The sequence below is a fragment of the Amia ocellicauda genome, chromosome 12 (genome assembly GCF_036373705.1).
Source record: "Amia ocellicauda isolate fAmiCal2 chromosome 12, fAmiCal2.hap1, whole genome shotgun sequence".
Classification (NCBI taxonomy): Eukaryota; Metazoa; Chordata; class Actinopteri; order Amiiformes; family Amiidae; genus Amia; species Amia ocellicauda.
In genome coordinates this window covers 41,575,659-41,587,759 of record NC_089861.1, presented here as the reverse complement: position 1 = coordinate 41,587,759, position 12,101 = coordinate 41,575,659, and the positions used below count along the sequence as shown (strand labels likewise).

At 44.3% G+C, this 12,101-nt stretch overlaps 8 non-coding genes across 8 annotated transcripts; all 8 read left to right on the top strand.

Annotated features, from left to right (window-relative positions):
- Positions 1–237: 237 nt before the first annotated feature.
- On the top strand, positions 238–311 carry trnai-aau (transfer RNA isoleucine (anticodon AAU)). Its single transcript has one exon. It is a non-coding gene; the product is annotated as a tRNA-Ile (tRNA).
- A 1,251-nt stretch (positions 312–1,562) lies between these two features.
- Positions 1,563–1,636, top strand: trnai-aau (transfer RNA isoleucine (anticodon AAU)). The gene has a single exon. It is a non-coding gene; the product is annotated as a tRNA-Ile (tRNA).
- A 1,251-nt stretch (positions 1,637–2,887) lies between these two features.
- On the top strand, positions 2,888–2,961 carry trnai-aau (transfer RNA isoleucine (anticodon AAU)). The gene has a single exon. It is a non-coding gene; the product is annotated as a tRNA-Ile (tRNA).
- A 1,251-nt stretch (positions 2,962–4,212) lies between these two features.
- Positions 4,213–4,286, top strand: trnai-aau (transfer RNA isoleucine (anticodon AAU)). Its single transcript has one exon. It is a non-coding gene; the product is annotated as a tRNA-Ile (tRNA).
- Positions 4,287–5,537: 1,251 nt separating this feature from the next.
- trnai-aau (transfer RNA isoleucine (anticodon AAU)) lies at positions 5,538–5,611 on the top strand. Its single transcript has one exon. It is a non-coding gene; the product is annotated as a tRNA-Ile (tRNA).
- Positions 5,612–6,862: 1,251 nt separating this feature from the next.
- On the top strand, positions 6,863–6,936 carry trnai-aau (transfer RNA isoleucine (anticodon AAU)). Its single transcript has one exon. It is a non-coding gene; the product is annotated as a tRNA-Ile (tRNA).
- A 1,251-nt stretch (positions 6,937–8,187) lies between these two features.
- On the top strand, positions 8,188–8,261 carry trnai-aau (transfer RNA isoleucine (anticodon AAU)). Its single transcript has one exon. It is a non-coding gene; the product is annotated as a tRNA-Ile (tRNA).
- Positions 8,262–10,662: 2,401 nt separating this feature from the next.
- Positions 10,663–10,736, top strand: trnai-aau (transfer RNA isoleucine (anticodon AAU)). Its single transcript has one exon. It is a non-coding gene; the product is annotated as a tRNA-Ile (tRNA).
- The last annotated feature ends 1,365 nt before the right edge of the window (positions 10,737–12,101 follow it).

The following is a 12,101-nucleotide window of genomic DNA, read 5'->3' as shown; positions in this document are numbered from 1 at the left end:
GAATGGCCGAGTGGTCTAATTTGCCAGACTTAAGGTGTTGTTCCCTTGAAGAGTGTAGAAGGGTTTTCTGGTCTCCTGATGGAGGTGTGTGTTCAAATCCCACTTCTGACAGATTGATTTATAGCATCACCAATGCTAGGAATTGCAAAAGTGTTCTTTTCACACTTGTGTGTAATGCATTTTGCAGCCAAATTACATAAACATGAGGAAATGCCTGGCAGAGAGACTCCTTCTGATGGCCGGTTAGCTCAGTTGGTTAGAGCGTGGTGCTAATAACGCCAAGGTCTTGGGTTCGATCCCCACATCGGCCAAGACCGATCGTAGGTGCTCATCCGTCTAGTTCGAGTCCTGTTTTTTGAATGTTTGACATGAAACTCCCTGAAGGCAAGCGTAGTAGTGCACTTAAGCAGTGGTAGGATCCACAAGACTTCATCAAGCCGTGTCAAAGTCGGCCATCTACATGCACACGGGAAAATGTCCTTTCGCCGCTTTGCTTTTCTCAGAACACTTCATTTGCATTCTGTCCTCTGATAGTTTCACCTCGTGGGCTCCTGCCAATTCCTTATTACACAGACTTGGAGAGGGAAGCAATGCCAGTGGCTTCAAGAATCAACGCAAGTTTCATGAATGGCACATCTAAGCCATGGTGCCAACCAGACATTGAGCTGTTGGTCACCTCGACTCGGTTGCATAAGTGTTGAAAGTCACGGATTCCCGCAATTCTGTGGCCGCATTCTCAAGGCTATCTTCTATAATACACCTCTCAAAAAAATAAGGGAACACGTCATCATCACAGCATAACACCAAGTCAATTACACTTCAGGCATATCAATCTGTACAGTTAAGAATCCAAAGCGGTAGTGAATCACTCTCTCCTTTTTTGGTGCAAATTAAAGTGACAGCAGGTGCACCGGAGAGAGGCAACTGCAAGACAACCCCAAAAAGGGAATGGTTTTGCAGGTGGTGGCCACAGACGATTGCTCTCTCCTTATCCTTCCTGACTGATTCTTCTCTAGTTTTGCCTTTTGCTAGTGTCCTTGTCACTACTGGTATTATGAGGCGCTCCCTGCAGCCCATTCAGGTTGCACAGGTAGTCCAGCTCCTCCAGTATGGCACATCCATACGTGCCGTCTGAAGAAAGTTTACTGTGTCTCCCAGTACAGTCTCAAAAGCATGGAGGTGGGAGAGTTACGAATTATGCAATGTACGGTGAAGATCTTGAGGTTTCCTAGACTTCGATCACGGAGATCCGATGTGTGATTTAAGAGTTCCCGCAGTTTTCTTGATCAGTATATAATCTCCCGGTGGACGTATACATCCTCTAAGAATGGCCGAGTGGTCTAATTTGCCAGACTTAAGGTGTTGTTCCCTTGAAGAGTGTAGAAGGGTTTTCTGGTCTCCTGATGGAGGTGTGTGTTCAAATCCCACTTCTGACAGATTGATTTATAGCATCACCAATGCTAGGAATTGCAAAAGTGTTCTTTTCACACTTGTGTGTAATGCATTTTGCAGCCAAATTACATAAACATGAGGAAATGCCTGGCAGAGAGACTCCTTCTGATGGCCGGTTAGCTCAGTTGGTTAGAGCGTGGTGCTAATAACGCCAAGGTCTTGGGTTCGATCCCCACATCGGCCAAGACCGATCGTAGGTGCTCATCTGTCTAGTTCGAGTCCTGTTTTTTGAATGTTTGACATGAAACTCCCTGAAGGCAAGCGTAGTAGTGCACTTAAGCAGTGGTAGGATCCACAAGACTTCATCAAGCCGTGTCAAAGTCGGCCATCTACATGCACACGGGAAAATGTCCTTTCGCCGCTTTGCTTTTCTCAGAACACTTCATTTGCATTCTGTCCTCTGATAGTTTCACCTCGTGGGCTCCTGCCAATTCCTTATTACACAGACTTGGAGAGGGAAGCAATGCCAGTGGCTTCAAGAATCAACGCAAGTTTCATGAATGGCACATCTAAGCCATGGTGCCAACCAGACATTGAGCTGTTGGTCACCTCGACTCGGTTGCATAAGTGTTGAAAGTCACGGATTCCCGCAATTCTGTGGCCGCATTCTCAAGGCTATCTTCTATAATACACCTCTCAAAAAAATAAGGGAACAAGTAATCATCACAGCATAATACCAAGTCAGTTACAGTTCAGGCATATTAATCTGTACAGTTAGGAAGCCTAAGCGGTTGTGAATCACTGTCTCTTGTTTTGGTGCAAATGAAAGTGACAGCAGGTGCACCGGAGATAGGCAACAGCAAGACAACCCCAAAAAGGGAATGGTTTTGCAGGTGGTGGCCACAGACGATTGCTCTCTCCTTATCCTTCCTGACTGATTCTTCTCTAGTTTTGCCTTTTGCTAGTGTCCTTGTCACTACTGGTATTATGAGGCGCTCCCTGCAGCCCATTCAGGTTGCACAGGTAGTCCAGCTCCTCCAGTATGGCACATCCATACGTGCCGTCTGAAGAAAGTTTACTGTGTCTCCCAGTACAGTCTCAAAAGCATGGAGGTGGGAGAGTTACGAATTATGCAATGTACGGTGAAGATCTTGAGGTTTCCTAGACTTCGATCACGGAGATCCGATGTGTGATTTAAGAGTTCCCGCAGTTTTCTTGATCAGTATATAATCTCCCGGTGGACGTATACATCCTCTAAGAATGGCCGAGTGGTCTAATTTGCCAGACTTAAGGTGTTGTTCCCTTGAAGAGTGTAGAAGGGTTTTCTGGTCTCCTGATGGAGGTGTGTGTTCAAATCCCACTTCTGACAGATTGATTTATAGCATCACCAATGCTAGGAATTGCAAAAGTGTTCTTTTCACACTTGTGTGTAATGCATTTTGCAGCCAAATTACATAAACATGAGGAAATGCCTGGCAGAGAGACTCCTTCTGATGGCCGGTTAGCTCAGTTGGTTAGAGCGTGGTGCTAATAACGCCAAGGTCTTGGGTTCGATCCCCACATCGGCCAAGACCGATCGTAGGTGCTCATCTGTCTAGTTCGAGTCCTGTTTTTTGAATGTTTGACATGAAACTCCCTGAAGGCAAGCGTAGTAGTGCACTTAAGCAGTGGTAGGATCCACAAGACTTCATCAAGCCGTGTCAAAGTCGGCCATCTACATGCACACGGGAAAATGTCCTTTCGCCGCTTTGCTTTTCTCAGAACACTTCATTTGCATTCTGTCCTCTGATAGTTTCACCTCGTGGGCTCCTGCCAATTCCTTATTACACAGACTTGGAGAGGGAAGCAATGCCAGTGGCTTCAAGAATCAACGCAAGTTTCATGAATGGCACATCTAAGCCATGGTGCCAACCAGACATTGAGCTGTTGGTCACCTCGACTCGGTTGCATAAGTGTTGAAAGTCACGGATTCCCGCAATTCTGTGGCCGCATTCTCAAGGCTATCTTCTATAATACACCTCTCAAAAAAATAAGGGAACAAGTAATCATCACAGCATAATACCAAGTCAGTTACAGTTCAGGCATATTAATCTGTACAGTTAGGAAGCCTAAGCGGTTGTGAATCACTGTCTCTTGTTTTGGTGCAAATGAAAGTGACAGCAGGTGCACCGGAGATAGGCAACAGCAAGACAACCCCAAAAAGGGAATGGTTTTGCAGGTGGTGGCCACAGACGATTGCTCTCTCCTTATCCTTCCTGACTGATTCTTCTCTAGTTTTGCCTTTTGCTAGTGTCCTTGTCACTACTGGAATTATGAGGTGCTCCCTGCAGCCCATTCAGGTTGCACAGGTAGTCCAGCTCCTCCAGTATGGCACATCCATACGTGCCGTCTGAAGAAAGTTTGCTGTGTCTCCCAGTACAGTCTCAAAAGCATGGAGGTGGGAGAGTTACGAATTATGCAATGTACGGTGAAGATCTTGAGGTTTCCTAGATTTTGATCACGGAGATCCGATGTGTGATTTAAGTGTTCCCGCAGTTTTCTTGATCAGTATATAATCTCGCGGTGGACGTATACATCCTCTCAGAATGGCCGAGTGGTCTAATTTGCCAGACTTAAGGTGTTGTTCCCTTGAAGAGTGTAGAAGGGTTTTCTGGTCTCCTGATGGAGGTGTGGGTTCAAATCCCACTCCTGACAGATTGATTTATAGCATCACCAATGCTAGGAATTGCAAAAGTGTTCTTTTCACACTTGTGTGTAATGCATTTTGCAGCCAAATTACATAAACATGAGGAAATGCCTGGCAGAGAGACTCGTTTTGATGGCCGGTTAGCTCAGTTGGTTAGAGCGTGGTGCTAATAACGCCAAGGTCTTGGGTTCGATCCCCACATCGGCCAAGACCGATCTTAGGTGCTCATCCGTCTAGTTCGAGTCCTGTTTTTTGAATGTTTGACATGAAACTCCCTGAAGGCAAGCGTAGTAGTGCACTTAAGCAGTGGTAGGATCCACAAGACTTCATCAAGCCGTGTCAAAGTCGGCCATCTACATGCACACGGGAAAATGTCCTTTCGCCGCTTTGCTTTTCTCAGAACACTTCATTTGCATTCTGTCCTCTGATAGTTTCACCTCGTGGGCTCCTGCCAATTCCTTATTACACAGACTTGGAGAGGGAAGCAATGCCAGTGGCTTCAAGAATCAACGCAAGTTTCATGAATGGCACATCTAAGCCATGGTGCCAACCAGACATTGAGCTGTTGGTCACCTCGACTCGGTTGCATAAGTGTTGAAAGTCACGGATTCCCGCAATTCTGTGGCCGCATTCTCAAGGCTATCTTCTATAATACACCTCTCAAAAAAATAAGGGAACAAGTAATCATCACAGCATAATACCAAGTCAGTTACAGTTCAGGCATATTAATCTGTACAGTTAGGAAGCCTAAGCGGTTGTGAATCACTGTCTCTTGTTTTGGTGCAAATGAAAGTGACAGCAGGTGCACCGGAGATAGGCAACAGCAAGACAACCCCAAAAAGGGAATGGTTTTGCAGGTGGTGGCCACAGACGATTGCTCTCTCCTTATCCTTCCTGACTGATTCTTCTCTAGTTTTGCCTTTTGCTAGTGTCCTTGTCACTACTGGAATTATGAGGTGCTCCCTGCAGCCCATTCAGGTTGCACAGGTAGTCCAGCTCCTCCAGTATGGCACATCCATACGTGCCGTCTGAAGAAAGTTTGCTGTGTCTCCCAGTACAGTCTCAAAAGCATGGAGGTGGGAGAGTTACGAATTATGCAATGTACGGTGAAGATCTTGAGGTTTCCTAGATTTTGATCACGGAGATCCGATGTGTGATTTAAGTGTTCCCGCAGTTTTCTTGATCAGTATATAATCTCGCGGTGGACGTATACATCCTCTCAGAATGGCCGAGTGGTCTAATTTGCCAGACTTAAGGTGTTGTTCCCTTGAAGAGTGTAGAAGGGTTTTCTGGTCTCCTGATGGAGGCGTGGGTTCAAATCCCACTCCTGACAGATTGATTTATAGCATCACCAATGCTAGGAATTGCAAAAGTGTTCTTTTCACACTTGTGTGTAATGCATTTTGCAGCCAAATTACATAAACATGAGGAAATGCCTGGCAGAGAGACTACTTTTGATGGCCGGTTAGCTCAGTTGGTTAGAGCGTGGTGCTAATAACGCCAAGGTCTTGGGTTCGATCCCCACATCGGCCAAGACCGATCTTAGGTGCTCATCCGTCTAGTTCGAGTCCTGTTTTTTGAATGTTTGACATGAAACTCCCTGAAGGCAAGCGTAGTAGTGCACTTAAGCAGTGGTAGGATCCACAAGACTTCATCAAGCCGTGTCAAAGTCGGCCATCTACATGCACACGGGAAAATGTCCTTTCGCCGCTTTGCTTTTCTCAGAACACTTCATTTGCATTCTGTCCTCTGATAGTTTCACCTCGTGGGCTCCTGCCAATTCCTTATTACACAGACTTGGAGAGGGAAGCAATGCCAGTGGCTTCAAGAATCAACGCAAGTTTCATGAATGGCACATCTAAGCCATGGTGCCAACCAGACATTGAGCTGTTGGTCACCTCGACTCGGTTGCATAAGTGTTGAAAGTCACGGATTCCCGCAATTCTGTGGCCGCATTCTCAAGGCTATCTTCTATAATACACCTCTCAAAAAAATAAGGGAACAAGTAATCATCACAGCATAATACCAAGTCAGTTACAGTTCAGGCATATTAATCTGTACAGTTAGGAAGCCTAAGCGGTTGTGAATCACTGTCTCTTGTTTTGGTGCAAATGAAAGTGACAGCAGGTGCACCGGAGATAGGCAACAGCAAGACAACCCCAAAAAGGGAATGGTTTTGCAGGTGGTGGCCACAGACGATTGCTCTCTCCTTATCCTTCCTGACTGATTCTTCTCTAGTTTTGCCTTTTGCTAGTGTCCTTGTCACTACTGGAATTATGAGGTGCTCCCTGCAGCCCATTCAGGTTGCACAGGTAGTCCAGCTCCTCCAGTATGGCACATCCATACATGCCGTCTGAAGAAAGTTTGCTGTGTCTCCCAGTACAGTCTCAAAAGCATGGAGGTGGGAGAGTTACGAATTATGCAATGTACGGTGAAGATCTTGAGGTTTCCTAGATTTTGATCACGGAGATCCGATGTGTGATTTAAGTGTTCCCGCAGTTTTCTTGATCAGTATATAATCTCGCGGTGGACGTATACATCCTCTAAGAATGGCCGAGTGGTCTAATTTGCCAGACTTAAGGTGTTGTTCCCTTGAAGAGTGTAGAAGGGTTTTCTGGTCTCCTGATGGAGGTGTGTGTTCAAATCCCACTTCTGACAGATTGATTTATAGCATCACCAATGCTAGGAATTGCAAAAGTGTTCTTTTCACACTTGTTTGTAATGCATTTTGCAGCCAAATTACATAAACATGAGGAAATGCCTGGCAGAGAGACTCCTTTTGATGGCCGGTTAGCTCAGTTGGTTAGAGCGTGGTGCTAATAACGCCAAGGTCTTGGGTTAGATCCCCACATCGGCCAAGACCGATCGTAGGTGCTCATCTGTCTAGTTCGAGTCCTGTTTTTTGAATGTTTGACATGAAACTCCCTGAAGGCAAGCGTAGTAGTGCACTTAAGCAGTGGTAGGATCCACAAGACTTCATCAAGCCGTGTCAAAGTCGGCCATCTACATGCACACGGGAAAATGTCCTTTCGCCGCTTTGCTTTTCTCAGAACACTTCATTTGCATTCTGTCCTCTGATAGTTTCACCTCGTGGGCTCCTGCCAATTCCTTATTACACAGACTTGGAGAGGGAAGCAATGCCAGTGGCTTCAAGAATCAACGCAAGTTTCATGAATGGCACATCTAAGCCATGGTGCCAACCAGACATTGAGCTGTTGGTCACCTCGACTCGGTTGCATAAGTGTTGAAAGTCACGGATTCCCGCAATTCTGTGGCCGCATTCTCAAGGCTATCTTCTATAATACACCTCTCAAAAAAATAAGGGAACAAGTAATCATCACAGCATAATACCAAGTCAGTTACAGTTCAGGCATATTAATCTGTACAGTTAGGAAGCCTAAGCGGTTGTGAATCACTGTCTCTTGTTTTGGTGCAAATGAAAGTGACAGCAGGTGCACCGGAGATAGGCAACAGCAAGACAACCCCAAAAAGGGAATGGTTTTGCAGGTGGTGGCCACAGACGATTGCTCTCTCCTTATCCTTCCTGACTGATTCTTCTCTAGTTTTGCCTTTTGCTAGTGTCCTTGTCACTACTGGAATTATGAGGTGCTCCCTGCAGCCCATTCAGGTTGCACAGGTAGTCCAGCTCCTCCAGTATGGCACATCCATACGTGCCGTCTGAAGAAAGTTTGCTGTGTCTCCCAGTACAGTCTCAAAAGCATGGAGGTGGGAGAGTTACGAATTATGCAATGTACGGTGAAGATCTTGAGGTTTCCTAGATTTTGATCACGGAGATCCGATGTGTGATTTAAGTGTTCCCGCAGTTTTCTTGATCAGTATATAATCTCGCGGTGGACGTATACATCCTCTCAGAATGGCCGAGTGGTCTAATTTGCCAGACTTAAGGTGTTGTTCCCTTGAAGAGTGTAGAAGGGTTTTCTGGTCTCCTGATGGAGGCGTGGGTTCAAATCCCACTCCTGACAGATTGATTTATAGCATCACCAATGCTAGGAATTGCAAAAGTGTTCTTTTCACACTTGTGTGTAATGCATTTTGCAGCCAAATTACATAAACATGAGGAAATGCCTGGCAGAGAGACTACTTTTGATGGCCGGTTAGCTCAGTTGGTTAGAGCGTGGTGCTAATAACGCCAAGGTCTTGGGTTCGATCCCCACATCGGCCAAGACCGATCGTAGGTGCTCATCCGTCTAGTTCGAGTCCTGTTTTTTGAATGTTTGACATGAAACTCCCTGAAGGCAAGCGTAGTAGTGCACTTAAGCAGTGGTAGGATCCACAAGACTTCATCAAGCCGTGTCAAAGTCGGCCATCTACATGCACACGGGAAAATGTCCTTTCGCCGCTTTGCTTTTCTCAGAACACTTCATTTGCATTCTGTCCTCTGATAGTTTCACCTCGTGGGCTCCTGCCAATTCCTTATTACACAGACTTGGAGAGGGAAGCAATGCCAGTGGCTTCAAGAATCAACGCAAGTTTCATGAATGGCACATCTAAGCCATGGTGCCAACCAGACATTGAGCTGTTGGTCACCTCGACTCGGTTGCATAAGTGTTGAAAGTCACGGATTCCCGCAATTCTGTGGCCGCATTCTCAAGGCTATCTTCTATAATACACCTCTCAAAAAAATAAGGGAACAAGTAATCATCACAGCATAATACCAAGTCAGTTACAGTTCAGGCATATTAATCTGTACAGTTAGGAAGCCTAAGCGGTTGTGAATCACTGTCTCTTGTTTTGGTGCAAATGAAAGTGACAGCAGGTGCACCGGAGATAGGCAACAGCAAGACAACCCCAAAAAGGGAATGGTTTTGCAGGTGGTGGCCACAGACGATTGCTCTCTCCTTATCCTTCCTGACTGATTCTTCTCTAGTTTTGCCTTTTGCTAGTGTCCTTGTCACTACTGGAATTATGAGGTGCTCCCTGCAGCCCATTCAGGTTGCACAGGTAGTCCAGCTCCTCCAGTATGGCACATCCATACTGAAGAAACTTTGCTGTGTCTCCCAGTACAGTCTCAAAAGCATGGAGGTGGGAGAGTTACGAATTATGCAATGTACGGTGAAGATCTTGAGGTTTCCTAGATTTTGATCACGGAGATCCGATGTGTGATTTAAGTGTTCCCGCAGTTTTCTTGATCAGTATATAATCTCGCGGTGGACGTATACATCCTCTCAGAATGGCCGAGTGGTCTAATTTGCCAGACTTAAGGTGTTGGTCCCTTGAAGAGTGTAGAAGGGTTTTCTGGTCTCCTGATGGAGGCGTGGGTTCAAATCCCACTCCTGACAGATTGATTTATAGCATCACCAATGCTAGGAATTGCAAAAGTGTTCTTTTCACACTTGTGTGTAATGCATTTTGTTTTTTGAATGTTTGACATGAAACTCCCTGAAGGCAAGCGTAGTAGTGCACTTAAGCAGTGGTAGGATCCACAAGACTTCATCAAGCCGTGTCAAAGTCGGCCATCTACATGCACACGGGAAAATGTGCTTTCGCCGCTTTGCTTTTCTCAGAACACTTCATTTGCATTCTGTCCTCTGATAGTTTCACCTCGTGGGCTCCTGCCAATTCCTTATTACACAGACTTGGAGAGGGAAGCAATGCCAGTGGCTTCAAGAATCAACGCAAGTTTCATGAATGGCACATCTAAGCCATGGTGCCAACCAGACATTGAGCTGTTGGTCACCTCGACTCGGTTGCATAAGTGTTGAAAGTCACGGATTCCCGCAATTCTGTGGCCGCATTCTCAAGGCTATCTTCTATAATACACCTCTCAAAAAAATAAGGGAACAAGTAATCATCACAGCATAATACCAAGTCAGTTACAGTTCAGGCATATTAATCTGTACAGTTAGGAAGCCTAAGCGGTTGTGAATCACTGTCTCTTGTTTTGGTGCAAATGAAAGTTACAGCAGGTGCACCGGAGATAGGCAACAGCAAGACAACCCCAAAAAGGGAATGGTTTTGCAGGTGGTGGCCACAGACGATTGCTCTCTCCTTATCCTTCCTGACTGATTCTTCTCTAGTTTTGCCTTTTGCTAGTGTCCTTGTCACTACTGGAATTATGAGGTGCTCCCTGCAGCCCATTCAGGTTGCACAGGTAGTCCAGCTCCTCCAGTATGGCACATCCATACGTGCCGTCTGAAGAAAGTTTGCTGTGTCTCCCAGTACAGTCTCAAAAGCATGGAGGTGGGAGAGTTACGAATTATGCAATGTACGGTGAAGATCTTGAGGTTTCCTAGATTTTGATCACGGAGATCCGATGTGTGATTTAAGTGTTCCCGCAGTTTTCTTGATCAGTATATAATCTCGCGGTGGACGTATACATCCTCTCAGAATGGCCGAGTGGTCTAATTTGCCAGACTTAAGGTGTTGTTCCCTTGAAGAGTGTAGAAGGGTTTTCTGGTCTCCTGATGGAGGCGTGGGTTCAAATCCCACTCCTGACAGATTGATTTATAGCATCACCAATGCTAGGAATTGCAAAAGTGTTCTTTTCACACTTGTGTGTAATGCATTTTGCAGCCAAATTACATAAACATGAGGAAATGCCTGGCAGAGAGACTCCTTTTGATGGCCGGTTAGCTCAGTTGGTTAGAGCGTGGTGCTAATAACGCCAAGGTCTTGGGTTCGATCCCCACATCGGCCAAGACCGATCGTAGGTGCTCATCCGTCTAGTTCGAGTCCTGTTTTTTGAATGTTTGACATGAAACTCCCTGAAGGCAAGCGTCTTGTTAGGTTTTATTTATCAATAGACACTAAAGACATGCACACCACTTTTCTTAGAGAGACACAGTGAAGCACTATTTGTGAATACTCATATGTAATAAATAATATATGTATATATGATTTGTTTGTGCTCAAATGTATAGAATTAATAAAATACACACACACACACACACAATGGTGACTTTTATTGTGGCAAACAAGCATTTTACAACATGGAACATAGTCAGAAGTAGAAAAAGATACTCCATGAAATGTTGTATAGATACTTGTAATCATTAATTTCTGGTTCACAACACCAACATTGGACAGAAAGAAACACTGACCTGTACGGAGTAATGTCATTTCCAGCATATTCCATATATATTCTATTCAGTCTTTCACTCTTGGCTTCTTTTTCAAAGTTATACCAGGTTCTGGCGACAAAGTACATCAGGTATCTATTGTAAATAAAGTGAGAAACTCTTAAGTTTCTATTCCTTTGGAAATACCTTATTTTTCAATCCTACAAATACATGGTGACAACTGCAAGCATGACACACATACAAAACACAGAAATAGGGACCACACTGCAAGGATATAATAAGCACAAATGGTATTTTACTGCAAATTTTAAGTTTTGTAAAATTATTTATGTAACTTCTAGGAGTAATCTGCAAACTACATAGTGAAAATGCAGTCAGTCTTCAGGAAACACACACAGCAGACTGAAATAAGCACAACGTCATATTTATATGAACCAAAACTGCATTCTACTAAACCCTGAAACTCTGAAAAATCACTACAAACTCTATGTTTTGTAAAATGGCTTATTTCACAGACACAGAAACAAATAGGCTCACCCTCAACATATTCCAACACTTACAAAAATTATGATGTAAACTTAAAGGTTTACCAGTAGTACAGGGGTATTATTAATCTATTCATGCAACTTTTAGACACTTGTCTAATACAGAGCTAACAACTGCATTGATAGCGGGTAGCAGGGCTTTGACAATGCTGTGCGGTGGGGTTTAAAATGACTTTGTAGGCCAGGGCTTTAAAACCTTACCCCATTGTAACATTTTCAAATTAGCCTCCAACCCCTAAAATACTAAGACATGTTTTTTGTATCATATGTATCATGTTGTTATACTATGTACATTAATGTGGTTTATAATTTTGATTTAATTTGACATAATTTTATCATATTTTTAATTACAAATTCATATATATAAATAACAAATACTATATAATAATAGTAATAATAATGCAAAAACATATTAAGCAATCATATTTTTACTTACAG